The 21,466-nt window shown below is 35.8% G+C and overlaps 1 long non-coding RNA gene across 2 annotated transcripts in view; it reads right to left on the bottom strand.

Annotated features, from left to right (window-relative positions):
- Window positions 1–1,216: 1,216 nt before the first annotated feature.
- LOC133774874 (uncharacterized) overlaps window positions 1,217–21,466 on the bottom strand; it is a 147,831-nt gene continuing 127,581 nt past the window's right edge. For both annotated transcript variants that reach the window (XR_009868177.1, XR_009868178.1), the window contains exon 3: window positions 1,217–1,914. This is a non-coding gene — a long non-coding RNA (uncharacterized LOC133774874). The remainder of the gene's footprint in view (window positions 1,915–21,466) is intronic.

Below are 21,466 nucleotides of genomic sequence, written 5' to 3'. Positions count from 1 at the left end.
TGTCTCTCCCTCCCTCTCTCTCTGTAAATATGCTTATCAAATAAATAAAAAATAAAAATATTTAAAAATGAAGGAATGACTTTGTCTGAAAATTAGCTATACATGCTGATCTTTTAAATATAAACAAGTCTTAGTTATCTTATATTTAACAGTTGAGTAGTAATTAATTTTACTTTATTTATCTTTTAAGTGAAATGCCAGAATTCCATGATGAATGCAGAATTCCATGGTGAATACAAGTGAATAGTAAACTTCGAATATAAATATGAGTTTGAATTGAAGTCTAAAGTTCTTTCATTATATATTTTGAAACATTCTTGATTATTTCTTATTTGATAGCAAGATTGATAGAATTAAATTATGGTCAGCATTATCTAAGAATGTGTTCATTTTTACTTTTTATTGTTATCATTACATACACTATTTTTCTATGTTATATGAAAATTTGAATTCAAAGTGTAAAGAGCCAAACACACTTAGATAATATTAAATGGCAAAAGATAACAAATATGAAAAATATGAATCATAAAAGTAGCAATTAATGATGAACCCAAAACTCTAGTATTTGACATTTAAGCATCTTTCTCAAGACTTCATCATGAACAATTTAAAGGCTTAACTACAAATGAAATGTCAAAGATAATTGGTCATGTACCTTTGACATTTCATTTCAGGTATGGTGAATCAGTTTTGTAATTTGGGACATTGGATGCCAACATTCAAGACTAAAACCTCAAAACTACCTTTAATGATTTTTGGAACATCTATATTTTTCTCACTTCTTCAAATATAATAAAACCTTGATTATCAGAGAAATAACTTTAACATTAAAGAAACCTAGCATACAAAGATCCTAAAGGATATATATAAAAATATTAGTAATTATAAAGGTATTTAGCTTCCTCACTTAAGTCAACTATATTTAATATGCCATATTTCACTTCTGATATAGGTGGGAAAAGCTTTATACTTTTCTTAAGAAATTGATTTTATATGTATACATAAGCATGATTTATGGATAAGTCTTAGGTTACAGTATCATAGTGCTGTTTTGTGTAAACATTTGAGATAAATATGTAGTGTATATACATATATATAAAAAGTATATACATACATAAAATATTTTTGTCTGCAATCAAATAAATTTTATTAGGGATATTAACACTAATAATAAGCCAAAACATCTTGCAAAATCAAAGACAAAGTGGATTTAATCATGTCTCTGGAAGAATTGAAATCAGGGAATCAACTGTTATCAAAATTATTTTTTCTTACTCTCCTTTCTTCCAATTTACTCTCACGTAGCTCATCAGATGTATTTGCCTCCAGTCCACAAATCTGAATTTGGCAGTAAATAGACATAGTTACGTCTTGTTCCCTAAATGTTCCTGTCTGATTGGAGAACACGAAGAGTGTCCACATATGGATCATTTAACTGTGGCCTAATGTCCCTGTACAGAGGTCAGTGACAACTGGATGGACGTATTTCCCAAAATAAGAGTGGAAGTGATTCTCTGAAGATCAGATGGAGGACAAGAAAGAAAAATGCGAGGTTGTGCAATATATTTTCTTGTCTTTTCCATTCCTTCCTTTTTTATACCAAATATGTTTGTCGGTGTGGTTGCCCACTCATCGTGATACAGGTGCTTCTGTCAACGGTGCTTTTTCTCCTGCAGTCTGGCGAGGACAGGGGAGCAGTGAACACATACACACAGCTGACTGTGCAGGAGTAAGGCAAAGGTAATTTTAGAGCATCCCGGCACTTCACATCCAGTAAGTAGGAGCTGAGCTTTGTGTTTCCCTTTTTCATCTTCTGAAGAGGCATAGAGGAGATGTTTGTGAGGAGGTCGCCACCATCAAAGATTCCATTCCTTCTTTGTTCTAGAAATGGAATTTCCTATAAGTCAAGATTATCTAATATGCAAATTAAGGAGAAAAAAAAGAATTAAAGGCAGTATATTTAAAGAGACAGACTAAAACCTGTTTAATGGGACTAAATAATTGTCTGATCAATTGAGCTTCCCTGAAGTTTAAAACTCAGTTTATAAGTTATAGACAACAACTGTAAATCAATAGCTGAGCCATCTGCTATCAAAATGAAGAAAAAAAACCCAAAATGTTAAGATGTCAACACTATTGAACTTACATAAATAAACATGTAGTTCTAACCACATCTAATTTATTCACACACGTCTTAAGATTTTATCACAAAGTATGCATTCAGGATCTTTCTTCAAGAGCTCCATTGAGCTCTTTGATACTTACTAGTAAATTTTTTTAAAGATTTATTTATTTATTTGAAAGTTACACAGTTACACAGAGAAAGAAGGAGAGGCAGAGAGAGAGAGAGAGAGGTCTTCCATCCACTGGTTCTCCCCAAAACTGGCCACAATGGCCGGAGCTGAGCCTATCTGAAGCCAGGAGCCAGGAGCTTTTTCCAGGTCTTCCCTGCAGGGGCCCAAGGACCTGGGACATCTTCTATAGTTTTACCAGGCCATAGCAGAGAGCTGGATTGGAAGTGGGGCAGCCAGGACTCAAACCGGCACCCATATGGGATGCTGGCACTACAGGAGGTGGCTTTTACCCACTATGCCACAGCACAGGACCTGGTAAATTTCAAAGTATATATTCTGTCTAGCTTATGAGATATGTTCAAAGAGAGAGAGAAAGAGAAAGAAAAAGGGAGAGGGAAAAAGAGATGGAATTATCATAGAATCCGTCTTGTGAATTCGTTTTAGTATTCATTGTTAACTTTCTTTGTTATATATAAAAGTACTCATACAATTCAGTAGTTGAAACTTGAAAAACAGAGCTGTCTTATCTTACAGCACCTGCTCTTAGATGTGAACACATTATTTTCATTGTTACATATGAAGACATGGAATTCACTTTCTCAGAAAGAAAACAGTTATTATTATTTTCATTAATGTAATTACAGACCTATAGGAGAAAGGGCTGGGACATGTCAAAGCCCAGATCAATCTCCTCATTCAGAAAGAGGTTTGAGAATTTATGGAGTTAGGACAAATGGAGTGGAACTGAACAAAATAAAAAAAAGTGGCAACACTGTATGTGCAGAGAAAAGTGGTGGGGATAGCCCTCTGGGCGTGTGCCATAATAAACCATATCTTACATACATCATATGTCCAGGGACGAAAGGTCATCAGAGGTGGTCTTGCAACATTATAATGAACCACGAGGTAACTTCTAAGTTAGTTTGCAGCAATCTGGCCAGCCTTTGGTTACAATATTGGCTTCAGCCTGTTCTGTCCACTTTTATCAGGGAGTCAGGAAAAACACTTCAGAAGGTTTTTAAAGGTTCAACACTTTTTATTTATTTATTTATTTATTTATTTATTTATTCAAAAAGCAGAGAGAGATCTTCACTCTGATGACTCACTCCCCAAATGCCTGCACCAGCCAAGGCTGGGCTAGGCTGATGCCAGGAATCAGGAACTCCATCTGTTTTTCCCACATGAGTGGTAAGGACCCAAGTATTTCATGCCCTGGCTTCTCCACTTCCAATTCAGCTCCCTGTTAGTGGCCAGCGAAAGGCAGAGGAATATGGCCTACATGTTTGGGCCTTTTCCATCCATTTGAGAGACCCAGATGTAGCTCCTGGCTCCTGGCTTCTTCCTGGCCCAAACCTGGGCATTGCAAGCCCTCTGGGGAATGAACCAATAGATGGAAGATCTCTCTCACTCTCTCTCTCTTTTTCACCCTATCTCTGTAATTCTGACTTTCAAACAAATAAGTAAATCTTTAAAAAAGAAATATTTGCATAGCCTTTACCAGAAAATAATAACTAAGTAACAGTCTACTTCTCATCAAATTATTTTGATATCAGTGAAGTCACTACAGTGATTTAACCACAAAGGGCACTTTTCCTTAGTTCAAACTGAAAGTATTATGTATCCATAAAAATTGCTTCTCAGTGTGTAGGATTTTAAAAAGTATATAACAATAAAAATGTTTGGGCACAGAATTCCCTAAGATATATGTCATTTAAAAGCAACAGCAGTAGCAGGTGTTTGGCTCAGCAGTTACGCTGACACTTGGGATACATTCATCCACTGTCCCAGTGCCTACATTTGAGTGCCAGCTCTGCTTCAGAATCCAGCATCTTGCTAATGTGCACTCCGAGAGGCAGCAGGTTCTGGCTGTAGTAGTTGGGTTCCTGCCACTTACCTGGAAACTTAGAATGAATTTCCGGTTCCTGGCTGGCCCAGCCCTAGCTGTTGTAGGCGTTTAGAGAGTGAAGCAGCAAATGTCTCTGTGTTTCACTTTTTTCTCTCTCTGCCTTTCAAATAACAATTTATTAGTGAATTAAAATAGCAACTGACTATACTGCGTTGTAATTTCTGTTTTTGTTCAGAATTTAACCACCAAGGACTCTTCCGGGAATTTGGAAATAGCCAACTCAAAAGTGCTGACAGTTTCTAACATCAGCCTTTAGGGTTACCTTTTTATTTGAGAGTAGCTATATAAAGGATACATGCAAATTTTTTGCCAACTGCTCTTGAAATGATAAGTGGTATCTTTTAATTACATTCTATACAGTAATTAATTTAAAATATCCATTCAACTTCTTCATCTTGGAGTTCCTCTTCAGACAGTGCCTAGATGCCCTAGGCTTCCAGCAATTTATTCCTGCTTTCAAAATATTCTGAAAGTGTCTATGATAATAAAGGTTCTTGAAAGTGTTCCAAGTAGCTAGGAAATATAAACAGCCATTTGCAGAATGGTAAAATGGCAATGCATACATTTGCATTTTTTTGAAATGAAGTAGTCACTGTAAGCACATAAAAATAGAACAGCTAATGAATAATACAGAATTTGAGTTATCTGAATATTTAGCTATTTTACAGCACACTTAATACGACAAGCCATCATCACTGGAAGACTGATTCACTAGGGCATTAACACACTTTTTTCTTTTCAAGCCTGGAAGGTTTTTACGCTTGATCTTAGCCAAAAGGCCGAGAAGCAATAGCCTAGAAGTTTTTTTAAAAGAAAATATGTTTTTATTTATTCACAACTCTAGAAATTACATCCTGATTTTACTTTTACTTACATGTATTTTATTATATATTTTTACCTGCTGCTATTTTCTGATATTAAACTAAAAGTACGACAGGATGGCTAAATTCCAATTCATTGCACTGGACAAGGCAATGCAGGGGCAAGGGTGGATTCAGTGGGAGTGGCCAATCCTGGCAGGGACTCATTGTACTCAGCACGGTGGTAAGAGCAGGTCAACTTTTCTTCTATTTTTGATTCCAAAACCTCCACAGGTAACACTTCCTTTCATTTCCTACACCCATAATTCTCTATTTTCTGTACACTGAGTGCCCTGCTGCATCCATAACTTTCTCTTTTTCTGCATTCTCACTGCCCTGCTCTCAGTGAAAAACAAAGTAATTAATAATAATAATTATAATACTAGTAAAGTTTGAAGATTTCAAAAATAAACTCTAACTTCTGAGTTTGTAATGAGAAATGTATGTATCTCTCTCTCTCTCTCTCTCTCTCTCTTTCTCTGCCTCTCTTTTTAAGCTTACTTTCTCTAGAAATAAAACACATTTCCACTACAGAATTGCTGAGGTTCTATGGGTTAGCTAGGAATATTTAGGCACTAAATGACAAAAATGACACCTTAAAAGTATGCTTCTGGAATAAAGACATTTAATTAGTGATACATTTTCTGTTGATTGGAATAAATGTTTATAATTTATATTTAAAATCAAATTATTAAAGTTTACATAAAACAAAAACATTTCTGATTATGAAGGAAAACATCTTGGATATAAATATAAAAGCAAGTTAGAATTTTCTTTCATCCTATTAGATGACTCTCAAATTCATTCATAATTAAAGTGTTGTAAGGAATTGGATGCTTACACTTTACTAGAGGTTTTAGATAATGGCATCCGATCAAAACAGAAAAGTATATCGGGTTTTTCATGGACCTCTGAAATAATACAAACTTCTTTTTTTTAAGATTTTATTTATTTATTTATTTGAAAGTCAGAGTTACACAAAGAGAGGATAGGCAGAGAGAGAGAGAGAGAGGTCTTCATTCCGATGGTTCACTCCCCAATTGGCCGCAAAGACTAGAGCTGTGCCAATCCAATGCTAGGACCCAGGAGCTTCTTCCCGGTCTCCCACACTGGTGCAGGGGTCCATGCACTTGGGCCATCTTCTACTGCTTTCCCGGGCCACAGCAGAGAGCTAGATTGGAAGTGGAGCAGCTGGGACTCGGACCGGCACCCATATGGGATGCTGGTGCTTCAGGCCAGGGTGTTAACTGTCTGTGCCACAGTACCAGCCCCACACAAACTTCTTTAAGAAGCTTACATGCTTGTCTTACCCACAGATTCTTAACACTTTTTAATTTTATTTCAATATTGTCTTCCCATTTTGATCCTAAAACATGGGCATTTACACGTACAATTCTTGTAACATGTACTCACTTCATACCATTAAATAAAATGAAAACCTCAGAAAGACCCAAAGTCACTCAAACATGGAGCTATAACGCAGAAATGTAGTCTCATATTGACAATGATCCTTCTCTAGTCTACAGTAACATCATCATAGCTTTCACCAGATATTTGGTTTTGTCAAAAAAGGTAAGTATTTAAAAATCAAATTACTGAAAATTGAAATGACTAGCTCGGCTACACTTTATCAAACACATCTTGCTGTTCCCACATTTCAATACTTCCACAGAGTGTGTTATTCCTCGTCTCAGAAAGAAATCCTCCCATAGGATCTCGAGTCCCATTTCAGAATGTCTATTTGAGATTGCAAAATTATTAGGGACCAAAAGCACATTCCTCCAAATGTGCTTCCCAATTCTGAATGCCAGCTCCGCCATTCACTTTCTGGGAAAACTTAGAAAACATTTCATCTTTCTATGTATTGCTACTTTCTTCCTTAAAATGAGAATAATAATAGCAATCTTCATAGGGTTGTTTTCAATAGTGAGTTATCTGTGTAGGTGTACAGTATGTGGTTTATATTATACATTCAATAACATTAACTATTCTCTTTCTCTTATTAATTTTCTTTTTTTTAAGATTTTATCTATTCCCTTGAGAGGCAGAGTTACAGAGAGTGAGGGGGAGACAGAAAGGTCTTCCCTCCACTGGTTCACTCCCCAAATGGCTGCAACGGTCAGAGCTGCGCCAATTCAAAGCCAGGAACCAGAAGCTTCCCCCTGGTCTCCCACGCAAGTGCAGGGGCCATTTTCTACTGCTTTCCCAGGCCACAGCAGAGAGCTGGATTGGGAGAGGAGCAGCCAGGAGTAGACCCGGCACCCACATGGAATGCCTGTGCCGCAGGCCAAGGATTAACCTACTGTGCACAGTGTTGATCTCTCTCTTATTAGTTTTCAAGTACACATTATTAAGTAAATAAACCATTTATACGTAGACCTTCAAAACTGACTTGCCCCTCCAACAGGAATTCTGTACTCTTTGATGTACTATCTTCTCTTTTTCTGTCCTACTCCCTGCTTCCAGACTCACGCAACCAGCAGTTTACTTCCTGCTCTGGATTGAGAAATTTTCAGATTCCACAAATAAGTGAGAGCTACAGAGTTTGTCTTTCTGTGTCTTGTTTATTTCACATAGTATAATGTCCTCTGGTTCCTTTAATATTGTTGCAGAAGATAACACTTCCTTCTCTTTTAGGGCTCAATAGTATTATATTTGTGTGTGTGTGTATGTGCTTGGGTGTGTGTGCATATGTGTGTATCAAATATTCTTCATCCACTCATCCACTGATAAACTTAGATTGAATCCAAATACGGTTCTTATGAATAATGTTGCCCTAAACATGATACTGCAAATATCTCTTTGACGTATTAAATTCATTTTCATATGATAGATATTCAAATTGATTGTGGGATTGCTGAATTGTATGCTAGTTCCATTAAAAACTGCCAAATTGCAGAGTTTTCTGTAATAGTTGTAGTAATTGACATTCCAGCATACTAGGCTTTGCTTTTCTAGATGCCCTAGTCATGTGTATATTATAAAGTTTTCATAATAACTGTTCTAAAGGTTATGAAATGTTATCTCACTATGAAGATGCTAAGGAACCAAGTTGAGCATCAGAATCCCAATTGCAATATGAAGAAGAGAGAAAAGAGCCAATGTTTTGCTGAAACTAATATAAGCAACTATAGAGTGCTAATATCATATAAAGAAATTGACCTGTGACTATCTCCATCATCAGGTTGTCACTCATTGTAACATAATCCCCATCCATACCTTTATTGCCATGAGAAGAATTTACAGTAGCCAGTGAAATTAAATTATGGACATGAAAAAGAGGGCACAAAAAAAGTTTAAAAGAGAAAAGCCTTTGTATGATATAGTAATTTTGAACCAAACGGTGACTCTGATTATAATAATCTGAGTCAGGCTAAATTGAATAAAGAAATAGGCTAGACCTAAGTTTCTTGATTATTTTAAATTTACTTTTTATCTCTGACAAGAATAAATTTGTCAAAGGAAAACACTGCAGTTATTAAAATAAAACAGGTTTTATTTTTATGTATAGTTGAATGTGGAATGCACAATTCATATTCTCTACTGGGAAATTTAATTTAATAGCAAAGTATATCACTCAATTTGTAATGTGGATAGTAAAATTTTGTTCCATAGAAAACTCCTATTATCAGGAACCTCTAAGCTCCATGCAGATTTATTTCTTTTAAAGATCAACTAACATTGTTTAAGCACAGATGTGGTATATATTGTGTTAGAATTATATATAAATCAAATAGCATAGAGCCAAAACAGCATGTAACACAATAGACTTCTCTATCTGAAAAGTAATTTCCCCGATAAAATTGCTGTCTTCATTTCCAGAAAAAGATTTAACTCATGTAATCTAAACCCAGAGAACACCAGAAAGCTGACAGTTCTCCAGAGACAGGGGCTCATCTTATTTAGCAGTGTAATTGAGACAGTTTGTAGGATATTTCTCAATTAATTTTTTCTTTTCTGAGAAGGAATTCTATACATCGGGGAACATCATATGCTCAAAGGTTCCTCAATCGCATTACTAAGTGTTATTTATGACACAAAGAATCAGGTTCATAGGACCCCAAACAGACTTCTGAAAGAATGATTTTTCAAGATAAAATAAAATTGAAACAATTCACAGTGTTCTTCTGGGAACACTCTAAACAACATGAATGTCTCTGAAGGCTTAGTCAGCTAAAAATCCAATCTATTTCCTTCAGAACACAGTAGAAAATTTCTCCTCTGTCTCACAATAAAGATTACAGTTGTTTAACATGATGTAGACCTCAGATACTGTACTCAACTTCAGTGAGGAAAAAAAAAAAAGTCCCAGATGAGAGTGAATAAAACGGTGAGAAATTAAAGACAGACTTTTGGCGAAGGGAGAAAGTTGTCTTTAATATTTAATGTTCCGCATTTTAAATTGTCCTTACTGTAAAACCTGACCTAGTAGATAAAATTGGGATTATGGAAATAAGTGACTCAATGTATGTTGTGGCAACTTGTCCTCTTTTCTCTCCAACTGCATCAGGATCACCTATTTGTCCTCATTGCACAATGAACTGTATCCTCTACTTAATAGATTTAAAGTAGTCACCTTAAATTATGTTAGAAGTAATGCACATCACCAGCACGTCTTTGTAATACTTATTTTTTTTACCTAAAAACCTTTTATTTAAGGTATACAAACTTCATGCATTTCATGTATACAAATTTAAGAACATAGTAACTTATTGCAATATATGGGTCTATGATAATTGTGAAAATCAGAGATTATCAACTTCTAATTCTTGATCTATTTTAGATAGAATGATGATATATGCAATATTAAATAAAACTTTTTATGAACTCGAAGTTTTATGTTAGATATGTAAGGAAGAAAATTTCATGATTCTTACGCTGATGACCTCACATATAGGATAAGACACAGCCAAATTTTTTTAAAAATCTTATTAAAATTATGTCTCTGTATGATTCACTATCATGATCAAAACAGCATTTTCTTTTACTTACCTAAGGAAAAAGAAGAAAGATATGTCATTATTAAAAATCATTATTTAACCATTTAATCATAAACCATGTATATTAAATTAAATTTTTTTGCTTAAGTCATAAAATATCTTTGTAGAAAATTAATTAGCACTTTACACTGGAAAATTTGGTGACTGAATTTGAACATGTATATGTGTTTGTGTGTGTCTGTGTGTTGTGTTTTATAGTATTCGAAAATTTCCTAGAAAAAAGGTGGGAATAAGAGAGGGAGGAGATGTACAATTGGGGACATGCTCAAGCTGACTTGCCCTAAATGGTAGAGTTAGAAATGTGCCAGGGGATTCCAATTCAATCCCATCAAGGTAGCATGTACCAATGCCATCTCACTAGTCCAAGTGATCAATTTCAGTTCACAAATGATCACACTGATAGGTCTAAGAGTCAAAGGGATCACACAAACAAGACTAGTGTCTGCTAATACTAACTGATAGAATAAAACTAAGGGAGAGAAAGATCCAACATGGGAAGCGGGATACACAGTAGACTCACAGAATGGCAGATGTTCTAAACAGCACTCTGGCTTCAGAATCAGCCCTTAAGGCATTCAGATCTGGCTGAAGAGCCCATGAGGGTATTTCAGGCATGGAAAGCCAAGACACTCTGGCAAAAAATAAAAATAAAAAAGGACCTAAATGAAAGATCTCTGCGAGTGAGATCCTAATAGAAAGAACGGGCCATCAAAGAAAGAGGTACCTTTCTCTGAAGGGAGGAGAGAACTTCCACTTTGACTATGATCTTGTCTGAATAAGATCGGAGTCGGCAAACTCAAAAGGCTTCCATAGCCTTGGCAACTCATGACTACAGCCTAGGGAGATTATTGACACCATGAACAAGAATGTCAATTTGTTAAGTCAACAACAGGAGTCACTGTGTACTTACTCCTCATGTAGGATCTCTTGTCCTTAATGCGCTGTACACTGTGATTTAATACTATAACTAGTGGTCAAACAAGTATTTTTCACTTTGTGTTTCTGTGTGGGTGCAAACTGTTGAAATCTTTGCTTAATATATACTAAATTGATCTTCTGTATATAAAGAGAATTGAAAATGAATCTTGATGTGAGTGGAAGGGGAGAGGGAGCGGGAGTTGGGAGAGTTGCAGGTGGGAGGGAAGTTATGGGGGGAAAAAGCCATTGTAATCCATAAGCTGTACTTTGGAAAATTATATATACTAAAGAAAAGTTAAAAAAAAGAGAAAATATGTACTCTGAAAATACTATGCATGGATTTTCATCTCAATTTTGTTTGCACAAAACTTACCTTTTAATTGTATTTTCCCATAAATTTTGAAGGACTCTTGTGTGCTTATAAGTGTTTTTTTTTTCCCAAGTTTACTTATTTGAATAAGTAATAAGTATTTGAATAAGTTTACTTATTTGAAAGGCAGAGTTATAGAAAAAGAGAGAGCGACAAAGAACTTCTATCTGTTGGTTCACTCCCCAAATGGCTGCATCTTCCCTGGGCTGAGACAGGCGCTACCAGGAACCAAGATTTTCATCCTGGTCTCCCAGGTGGGGACAAGGGCCCAAGCACTTGAGCCATTCTCTCCTGCTTCTGCAGGCCATTCACAGGGAACTAGATGGGAAGTGGAGCAGCCTTCTCAAGAGTTGCATAGGAAGGCATAACCTGCTATATCACTATGCCGGCCCTGTTTCTAAGTTTTTTGATCCTCATAAAAAGTCTTTATCCCCTAAAATAAATATTTCAACTGTAAATGAAAGCTTTCATATAGTTTAATGTAGGCTGGGGAGGAATATATCAACTGGATATCACATTACATAGAGTTTATTGAATATAATCTCTAATCTGATTTTTTCCAAGAGATTTGGGCTAAATTAATTAATTCTATAAAATTAATTCTATAACTTAATGTCATGATTTTGGCCTCATTTCACATTTTAAAAAGATTAGAAATTTAATTTCAAAACATCAAATGTATTCCTCTCCTCAACTTTTATTTAAAGAGTCAAAAAATGAAGCTTCACTTACATTAAATACATGAATTATTAATGACAAGACATTCATATGTCACTTATCCTAAGAATAGTGAGAAAGTCAGAAAATGGTACCTCTATATATTCAAATTTTAACACATTTACCCTTTAGTACTTTACGTATGTATAGTTAAATATTTATGAAATGATCTACTTTCATATAACTAAGCCTCATTAAATTAAATAGGTTACAAATTTCTTACACATGGTTCATAAATTACAGTGTTAATAATGAAAGCAAAAAAGAGTAAATTATATCAAAGCTAAGAATTCTTCTAGCATGAGCAACTTCTTGGATTGTTGCATAGTTTATGGCCTTCATTATTTGTCAGACAATTTCTGATATAGGTCAGATCCTTGAATATATATGAAGAAACAAAGAAAATGGAATGGATAAAGGTGAATTATTAGCTGAATAATTAGATGATTATTTGTTCTTGTTTTATATTTGTTATTTTAATTTCTCTAAAAGATACTTGAGGTCATAAAATAATAACAACCATATACTATGTTTTTATAGAATATACAAATTAAAATGTATAACCATGATGTCACAAAAGGAGGAAGGAAGGAAATAGAAATACAGTGCATTACACATGAAGTGGTATAGTATTAACTCAAAGGGCAACATGGATTATTTTAAAATGCAATTTTAAAACAACAATAGAAAAAAACATTAGAATGTTAAAAACCATTCATTTAAATTCAGAGAAAGAAAAAGGATTAAGTAAGAAATCCATGGAACAGATACAAAGATTTAACAAACTGGTAGTTTTAAATTCAAACATATTTATTTAATTACTTTAATTGTGAATCATTAGAACACCACAATTAAAGGACATTGTGAGATTGATTAAAATATCTCCCTATTTATAAATGCATTTTTTTCTTCTTTGTCACTTAATTGGTAATAAATAATTATATAGAACAATATGCATATAATGTATTATTGGATCTAAAACACATAGAAATCTAATATATTTGCTAGGATTAGCAAGAAAAAGGTGACAGAGAAAAAAAAAGTTTTGGGTTCAAGAAATTTCTCCAGATGATAACTTGAATCCTCAGAAAAAGAGAAGGTGACCAAAATTGATGACTAAGGAGATTATTGTAGTAAAATATGCAAATATGCACTTGCTGTCCTCTCTTCTTTAAACATCATAAAGTTGGAGTGGAAGCTGTGGTCTCACTTAGGACACTTGAATTTCATTTTGGAGTGCTGGTTGAAGTCTCAGCTACTCCCTTTCCAAACCAGCCTCTTGCTAACGTGATTTATATTTCAATTAATCCTTTAAAAATGAATGGAATCAGAACCGGAAAATAAAAGAAGAAATCTAGCAAAACAAAAACCTGATAAACTTTTAGCCAGATTGGGTGGAGGTGTGTTCAAGGGTAGAAATGGAAAACCTTACTGACCAATATCAGAGTTCAGAGTGGACACTACTGTAAGTTTTAAAGGTTCTTAAAGGGTTATGAGGTAACATTACAAACAATTACATGACCATAAATTAAATGTCTTAGTTGAAATTGAAATTCTTCCAATAATACACACTGCAAAGCTGACTAAATAAGAAATAGATAATAAAAATATGCTTTTTTAAAAAAATAAGTTTTTTAATTAGGAAGGGAAGTATCATTATATCCCTAGAATAATATCTCTGAACTACATTAATCTATTCTCTTTGCATTAATATTATGTTAATGTGAGAATTGGTGAGAATTGTGTAGTAATAAGAAAAATTAAATTAGATAAATTAAATAAAATAAAATTTTCAGAACAAGGGACTGAGGCCCAAATTAGCAAATAAGGAAATCTCTGTCCCCAGATGATTTATTTAGAAAATTCTAGGAAATATTAAGGAGTTCTGGGTACTAATTTAATACCAAACCCTTGTAGAAAATAAAAGAGGGATAATTCCACTTTATATTCAGGGACAAAATTTCCCACAAATATGGAAAAATACATTACAAGAAACAAAACCAACAGACCTATATCTGCCTTGTAAAAAAAACATAAAAAATCGTATGAACACACAGCATCACCTTTTTAAAATAAATTAACTTAATAGTTAATATAATATATTCTGCTACACCGAATTTTCCCTCTTAATAAACTTTTCTTTGGAGTATGATAAATGAGCATGTGTATATAGTTAGAAGCCTAAAATACACACAATGTGGTTGTGCCAATTATCTAAAGTAACAGATTGCAAATAGTTACAAGCAAAATTAATCTGGCTTCTCAGAGTGAAGTGCAGTTTACAAACAGCAATATAAATCAGCACGTATGTAAACATGAATAGGTGTTCACCTAGTTTGTTGTCATTCACAGCATCCTGACCCAGCCTTGCTCTCAAATGATCTGGAAGAGTTACAAGTGGGGACACTCGCCACCAGATAAATTTCCAGGGTGTGGAGATTTGATGAATTGTCAGAATCACGACAGCTTTCAAAATCAAATAGGCACTTTCTGAATATTATCAATCATATATTTTAGTCTGTTTTTCCATGTGAGTATAAAGCAACAGATTTTTGTCAATTTAAAAGTTAGAAAATTTGCACCCTTTGTAATAATGCACAGGATGATGAAACCATCTCAGAATCAGCAACAAGTGATTTTCTTGACTGCAAACTTGAACTTGGCGGCACTGCACAGCTTTGCTTTGCTCCATACATACTGTTTCCTACACACCTCAGTAATTTTATATTCTGACTGTAGCCATATTTTTCAGTATAATGTTATACTCTAAATGTAACCATATTTTTCAGGATAACTTTAAAAGGATGAAGGAAGTAACACTATACTCAAGAGAATATTGATGATTCAAGACATTACCTCTGTCCCGTTTACCTTCTCAATGCCAACTGAACTCAAACTTTTAGTATACTTTATTTCTCTCTTGATCTATAAACATCATTCTAACAATGAAATGTGAGAAGAAAAACGTCTATTTCTCCAGTTTATTATTCTTCAGGATACAATGTTTTCGAGATCCGTGTTTTTCATTCCTCTGAAATATAGTACACTGATCACTTTTCTTGTGTAGTGCTGAACATAATAACTGGCAGATAAGTCAAAGGGTCAGACCTGTCATCATTGTGATTACACATTTGTATGCACAGGTTGTTTACAATGGTAGTGGTGAAGGGGAGGAACTAGAAACTGTAGGGTTTTGAAGAGATTATTGTGTTCCATCTCTAAATACAGTCCTTTTTTTTTCTGCCTTGTCCTATGTGTCTGGTGACTGACATGTGCATGCTACATCATTCAAATTTCCTTACCTCTGGCTTCTCATAAAATTTGGCCAGTGGAAAGAAGTGTTGGCTAGAGAGGACAGAGAGAAAGTGTTATTACTTATCTGTGCCTGAGATTCTTAGTAGTTGTTATGGTTTGAAAAATATTTGCTTCCCAAACTAAAGCAGATGGTTAAACCTGAAAGTCAACATTTATGGCACTAAGAGGGTAGAAAGTAAATTCAATTATTCGGTTTAGGAAGTGTACTAGTGGAAAAGCCTTAGAGGGGGTGTCACTTCAGGGTAGTTCTTTTTTTTTTTTTTTAAAGATTTATTTATTTATTTGAAAGGTAGAGTTACAGGGAGACAGAGAGAGAGAGAGAGGTCTTCCATTTGCTGGTTCACTCCACAGATGGCTGCAATGGCTGGAGCTGGGCCAATCCAAAGCCAGGAGCCAAGAGCTTCTTCCAGGTCTCCCACATGGATGCAGGGATCAAAGGACCTGGGCCATCCTCTATTGCTTTCCCAGGCCATAGCAGAGAGCTGGATTGGAAATGGAATAGCCAGAACTCGAAACTGGCGCCCATGTGGGATGCCAGCACTGCAGGGTAGTGCTTGAGAGATGGTTGGTTAAAAAAAACACAGCGAGACTTTTGAGAAGTTTTTATTAGCCAGCTGGGCACTGCCTTCTCACAGAGCAAGTCCAGAGAAGACAGCCCTGATTTGTAGTAGCGGAGGGAGGGGGGTGGTTTAAGGACAAAACCTTTTCTTATCAGTCATTTAATCAAGTGTGATCTTGGACAGGCATAGCGAAGTGAGAAGTGGCTATCCAATCAGCCAGCTCCTTTTTAACATTATTTATCTCTGTAAAGTTTTTAATTCCTCAGTTGTTCCCAGTTGGGCTCCAAAGTGGCATCACTGACCCTGATGCCACCTGTGTTATCCTGTGGCTGCAGCCGGGAGAAGGCAGGGGAAGAATAGTCTGGTGGCCTTGGCCATTATCAAGCATGCAGAGGTACAGAAGCCAGAAACAGGCCAGTTACAAAACAACATTTATTTTTTTGAAGAACAGGCCCTGCTTTTAAAACAACCAAGCAAAATAACCTGTATTCTATAACCACCTGGGCATGCTATCCCTTGTAGATAATTTAAACCTTTGAGTCACCTGTCACAGTCCTCACTACTTTTTCTGCTTCCTTGCTTGCCATATGACCCTTCCCCCATACACACTGCCATTTCTATTTTTAGGCCTCACCAGATAATCGAAAAATATGTGGCCACCCCAAATTTGGATTGTGAGCATCCAGAACTATGAGCCAAAATAAGCCATCCTCCCTCATATGAGGCTTGTCTTAAATATTTTGTTTCAATAAAAAAATATTGACCAATAGAGTGGCCACCCTCACATCCTCCACTGTAGCTTTGGCCAGATTTTCATAGTAGTCTGTAAATTGCTTCAATGGTGATAAATCCTAGGTACTTCACTATCCATTTCCTAAACTCTGTCGAGCCTGTGTAAATATCCATTTCATTAAATTTTTTTCATTTACTTCTTCAAATATGCTGTTCTTTGATGAAATGCTGAAAGGTACAGTGAATAATACCAGAAAAGACCCTGGGAATCATACCCTCAAACTGATATTCAAGCAATTGCTTAGTCACCTATATGCAACCTTCTAATCAGGGGGAAATGAGTCGCTGGTAATCCATGACATTCAATAGAATCAAGATTCCCCAGTGGGAGCATGGGTCAGGTTCACTTTAGGTTGTTGAGCGACTTGTAGAACTCTGCAATTACCATCACTATGAGGTAGGCATGTTGTCTCAGTACTCAGATAAAATTTTTTTTAAAAAGTACAAAGATTAATCAGACTTCAGTTTCTGACCATGGACAGATTAGAAACAAAATCCTCATGACTATTTTAAAGAAATTCTTTTTCCTCTGAAATCTAGTCCAACACAGTTAGGGAATCAATGCAATGTATAACTGTAACAGATACCTGATATTAACATGTATACCACTCTTGGGAATCAGCAAAATATCTTTGAATAGAAAGATTTTTTTTTTTTTAAATTTGAGCAGAGTTACAGAGACACAGAAAGAGAAAGACAGGGAGAGAGAGAGCAAGAGAGCAAGATCTTCCTTACACTGGTTCACTCCCCACATGGCTGCAATGCCCAGAGCTGGGCTGTTTTGAAGACAGGATCCAGGAGCTTCATCAGTCTCTCCCACATGGTTACAGGGACCCAAGCACTTGTGCCATCTTCCACTGCTTTCCCAGGCCATTAGCAGGGAGCTGGAACAGAAGTGGAGCAGCCAAAACTTGAACCAGTGCCCATATGGGATGCAGACACCTTTGGTAGCAGATTTACTTGTTACACCACAGCGCCAGCCCCAGAAAGAAAATTTTAAACCTTAAGTCCTCAGGAAACTCTCTTCCCAAACTAGCATTTCTTCCGATGCATAGTGTTACCTTGTATGAGAACTCCTAATGCCTTCACATGGGACTGGAGCCATCTGGAGGGATACAGGTTCTCCATAGAGTATACCTTCATCATTTCTCTTTCTCTTCAAGCCTATCATAAAAGTTAGATCTATCTTAAGGCATACAAATCTTGTTCTGAAACAGTTAGCTTTTTTGGTCTTTATTAATATAAAAGAACAGATTCCATGTAGTTCATAGATGTATTGTACACCTCCTGCCTTCCCTCCTCCTTTTCTTACTTTTTCTTTAATTTTTGTAATAACATAATTTTGATTTAGTTTATAATCACAGGCTTAATCCTCCACTAAATAAAGTATTCAACAAATAAAAAGTAGAAAAAAGGGGCCGGCTCTGTAGCACAGTGGGTTAAAGCCCTGGCCTGAAGCACCAGCATCCCATATGGGTGCCGGTTCAAGTCCCGCTGTTCCTCTTCCGATCCAGTTCTTTGCTATGGCCTGGGATAGCAGTGGAAGATGACCCAAGTCCTTGGGCCTCTGCACCCACATGGGAAACTTGGAATGGGTTCCTGGTTCATGGCTTCGGATCGGCACAGCTCTCGCCATTGTGGCCATCTGGAGAGTGAACCAGCGAATGGAAGACCTCCCTCTCTGTCTCTACCTCTCTCTGTAACTCTGTCTTTCAGATAAAGAAAATAAATCTTAAAAAAAAAAAGTAGAAAAAAAAAAAACTATTCCACATGACTATGGACAAAAGCTATGAATAATAATCAAATCCCTAGTTGTCAATTTCCCTCATATATCTTAATTTCTTTTTACTCTACATATTAGCTTCTACAAATCAGAGAACACATGTGATATTTGTCTTTTTTAGTTTGGCTTATTTACCAAAGGACTTGCCACATCTTTCCATTTTAGTATACTCATTTCATGAGAACATGTATGAATGAATTTTAAGAGGGCAGGGCAAGGGAAGACATTAAACCATTGGGATTGAATGAAGCTTAATTTATTGACATGTGCTTTCCTCAGAATATATATAATAATTTGCCTTGGATACCTGAGAATGACATTACCATTCTGCTAGCTTGGTTAATTAAAGCCTGCAATGGAGACCTACAATTGATGAGGTAGAAATTCTCTTACTTGCCTTGCATACTTACAGAGAATATATTAAGGCTGTAGGAAGTAGGCCTGGTAAATATCTCAATTATGTGTAAACTGCTCACACGTCAATTGCTATCCTCAGAAGACACCTCATTTATGAAGATATTGAGAAGGAAGGAGCGGTAGCAATTCAAACAGAGCAAAAGAAGTGTTTGTGTCTTACTCTAAGTATCTACTTCATTTATTTGTTTGTCACCTGATAATCTAACAGGTGTGTATTTTTAATGTATTATTTACTTATTTGTATGCTCCAGGTTTATAAAAGCATTAAAATATATTAATGAGTGGAACACTCACACTTGGAACAAAAACGTTTTGGCAACTATTCCCTGAGCCCTAGTATAATGGTGGGAGAATTCTCAATGGAACTCAATAACACGATTTTAGTTGGGTAATGAGATTCCAAAAAAGAATCAATCTAACACAACTAGCATGTTATACTACAGCAAGACTATGGCAATGCAGTTATTCTTGCATGCTGCAATGCATGCATAATCCTGTTAGGGACTCTGTGGATTAATCAAACAGCATTTTAAGGAGTTGTTTGGCCCATGTACCTCAAATTGTCTAGATCTGTTTGGCAGCATAATTTGAGTTAAACTAGTGTCAATTATCAGTAAATAATAAGAATGCATTGTGTGAGGTCAACGCTGTGGCGCAGTAGGTTAATCCTCTGCCTGCGGCGCCGGCATCCCATACGGGTGCCAGTTCTAGTCCTGGCTGCTCCTCTTCTAATCCAGCTCTCTGCTGTGGCCTGGGAAAGCAACAGAGCAGATGGCCCAAGTCCTTGGGCCCCTGCATCCACGTGGGAGACTGGGAAGAAGCTCCTGGCTCCTGGCTTCGGATCAGCACAGCTCTGGACGTTGCGGCCTTTTGGGGAGTGAACCAACGGAAGGAAGACTTTCTCTCTGTCTCTTCCTTTCACTGTCTGTAACTCTACCTCTAAAATGAATAAATAAAATAATTTTTAAAAATTAAAAAAATAAAAAAGAATGCATTGTGAATGTCCAGATATATCACCCATAGACCTGAGGAAATAGAAATACTCATATTTTCCATGGATTATCTGGTATTAACAATCCACAATTCTTTGAAAAACACCATACATATTAGTGGGTACTTATAACTGTCAGGTAATTTACAGAATCTCGGCCTAAATTCATCCCCTAGTGATTCTACTCAAGACTGTATTCAGATATGGTAGCCATTTCTCTAGGTCTAGAATGTAGTGGGAAAATATAGTTACTGGTATAACCTTCATAATGGTTCCACAATGAGGTATGACATATATTATTATTGCCAGGGCTGAGTAAAAGCTCATTTAAACTATCACACTCTACTTTTCAAGAGAGGAGACATAAATCAATAATCAATCTTTGAGGAACTGCAAGCATTATTGCCACCATCAAGAATTTTTAAAAAATGAAGGCATTATTCCCTACCAAATCCCTCATTTAATTCACTAGAGACCCAGCCAGTAAGATTTTGAAGGAATAACTGTGAATTATTTAATGCTTTATTGAGTAGTGAGTCAAATTTTGTATCTTAACATCACAGAATGTTCAGGTATTACCCTAGCAAATGCTCTTTTTTTTCCCATTGTAATTAACAAAGTTAATCACAACCACTTTCTCTTCATGTGGAAAAGTTAAACTCACACCAACACTATGGTAAATCAAGATTATATTCTCTCTCTTGTCCTGTTAAAAATGTAGTTTCCATGACTTTGATGTCTTCCTCATAGAATGTCACCGTAGTTAATTATTGAAGAAATTATACTAATCATTTGTCCATTTAAGGACACTGTTTTAATGGTGAGTAAAAACTAGCATGCAATCTAGATTCCTTGTTAAGAATCAAATGAGGTAGAAATGGGAGCAAAGTTGTGTGAAATTTCAAAATCTTGCTACAGCCACAAACTTTCCTAGATCCAGGGATATGGAGCTTGACATATAAATGTCCTCTAGAATTAGGCACAAATTTAAATATTTTGTTATGCACCAACATGTTGGAGATGTGAAGTTTAATAGATATATTTGGTGTTGTGAGGCAACACATGTCACATTTGATGTTGTCTCAAATCTCTGTGGAAACCTGAGAACTTTCAAATTTCAGTTATCGAGAAGACTCTGCAACAAGTCTAAATTCCAGGTATGTTTCCCAGTGTCTTTAATTACTATGGACTCACACAACAAGAAGTGTTGGTGATAGGGATGTTTTATGGAATCTCTGGCTAGATGCAAGAGGAGATGTGACATTGAGATCATTAGGACATTAGTGTAATGCCATGTGTTCTTTTGATGAAAGTTACGTGTTTGGAAATCAGATTCTGGTCGCAATTCCGAACTTGTCTAGACTGAATGTCCACTATGGGATATGAAGTGCCTATGCAAACTAAACATCCATAAAGATGAATATATGTGGCAACAGTACATTATTAAACAGTTATGGAATATGCCATGCTAGACCTGACTAACTCCAGAAAGCACAATAAACTGCTAATAATGAGACATCAATTAACTGCATGACTTTGTGGT

Source organism: Lepus europaeus, chromosome 16 (genome assembly GCF_033115175.1).
Source record: "Lepus europaeus isolate LE1 chromosome 16, mLepTim1.pri, whole genome shotgun sequence".
In the NCBI taxonomy this organism is placed as follows: domain Eukaryota; kingdom Metazoa; phylum Chordata; class Mammalia; order Lagomorpha; family Leporidae; genus Lepus; species Lepus europaeus.
Note: the sequence above shows the minus strand (reverse complement) of the source record. Positions and strands in the feature narration are given on the sequence as shown.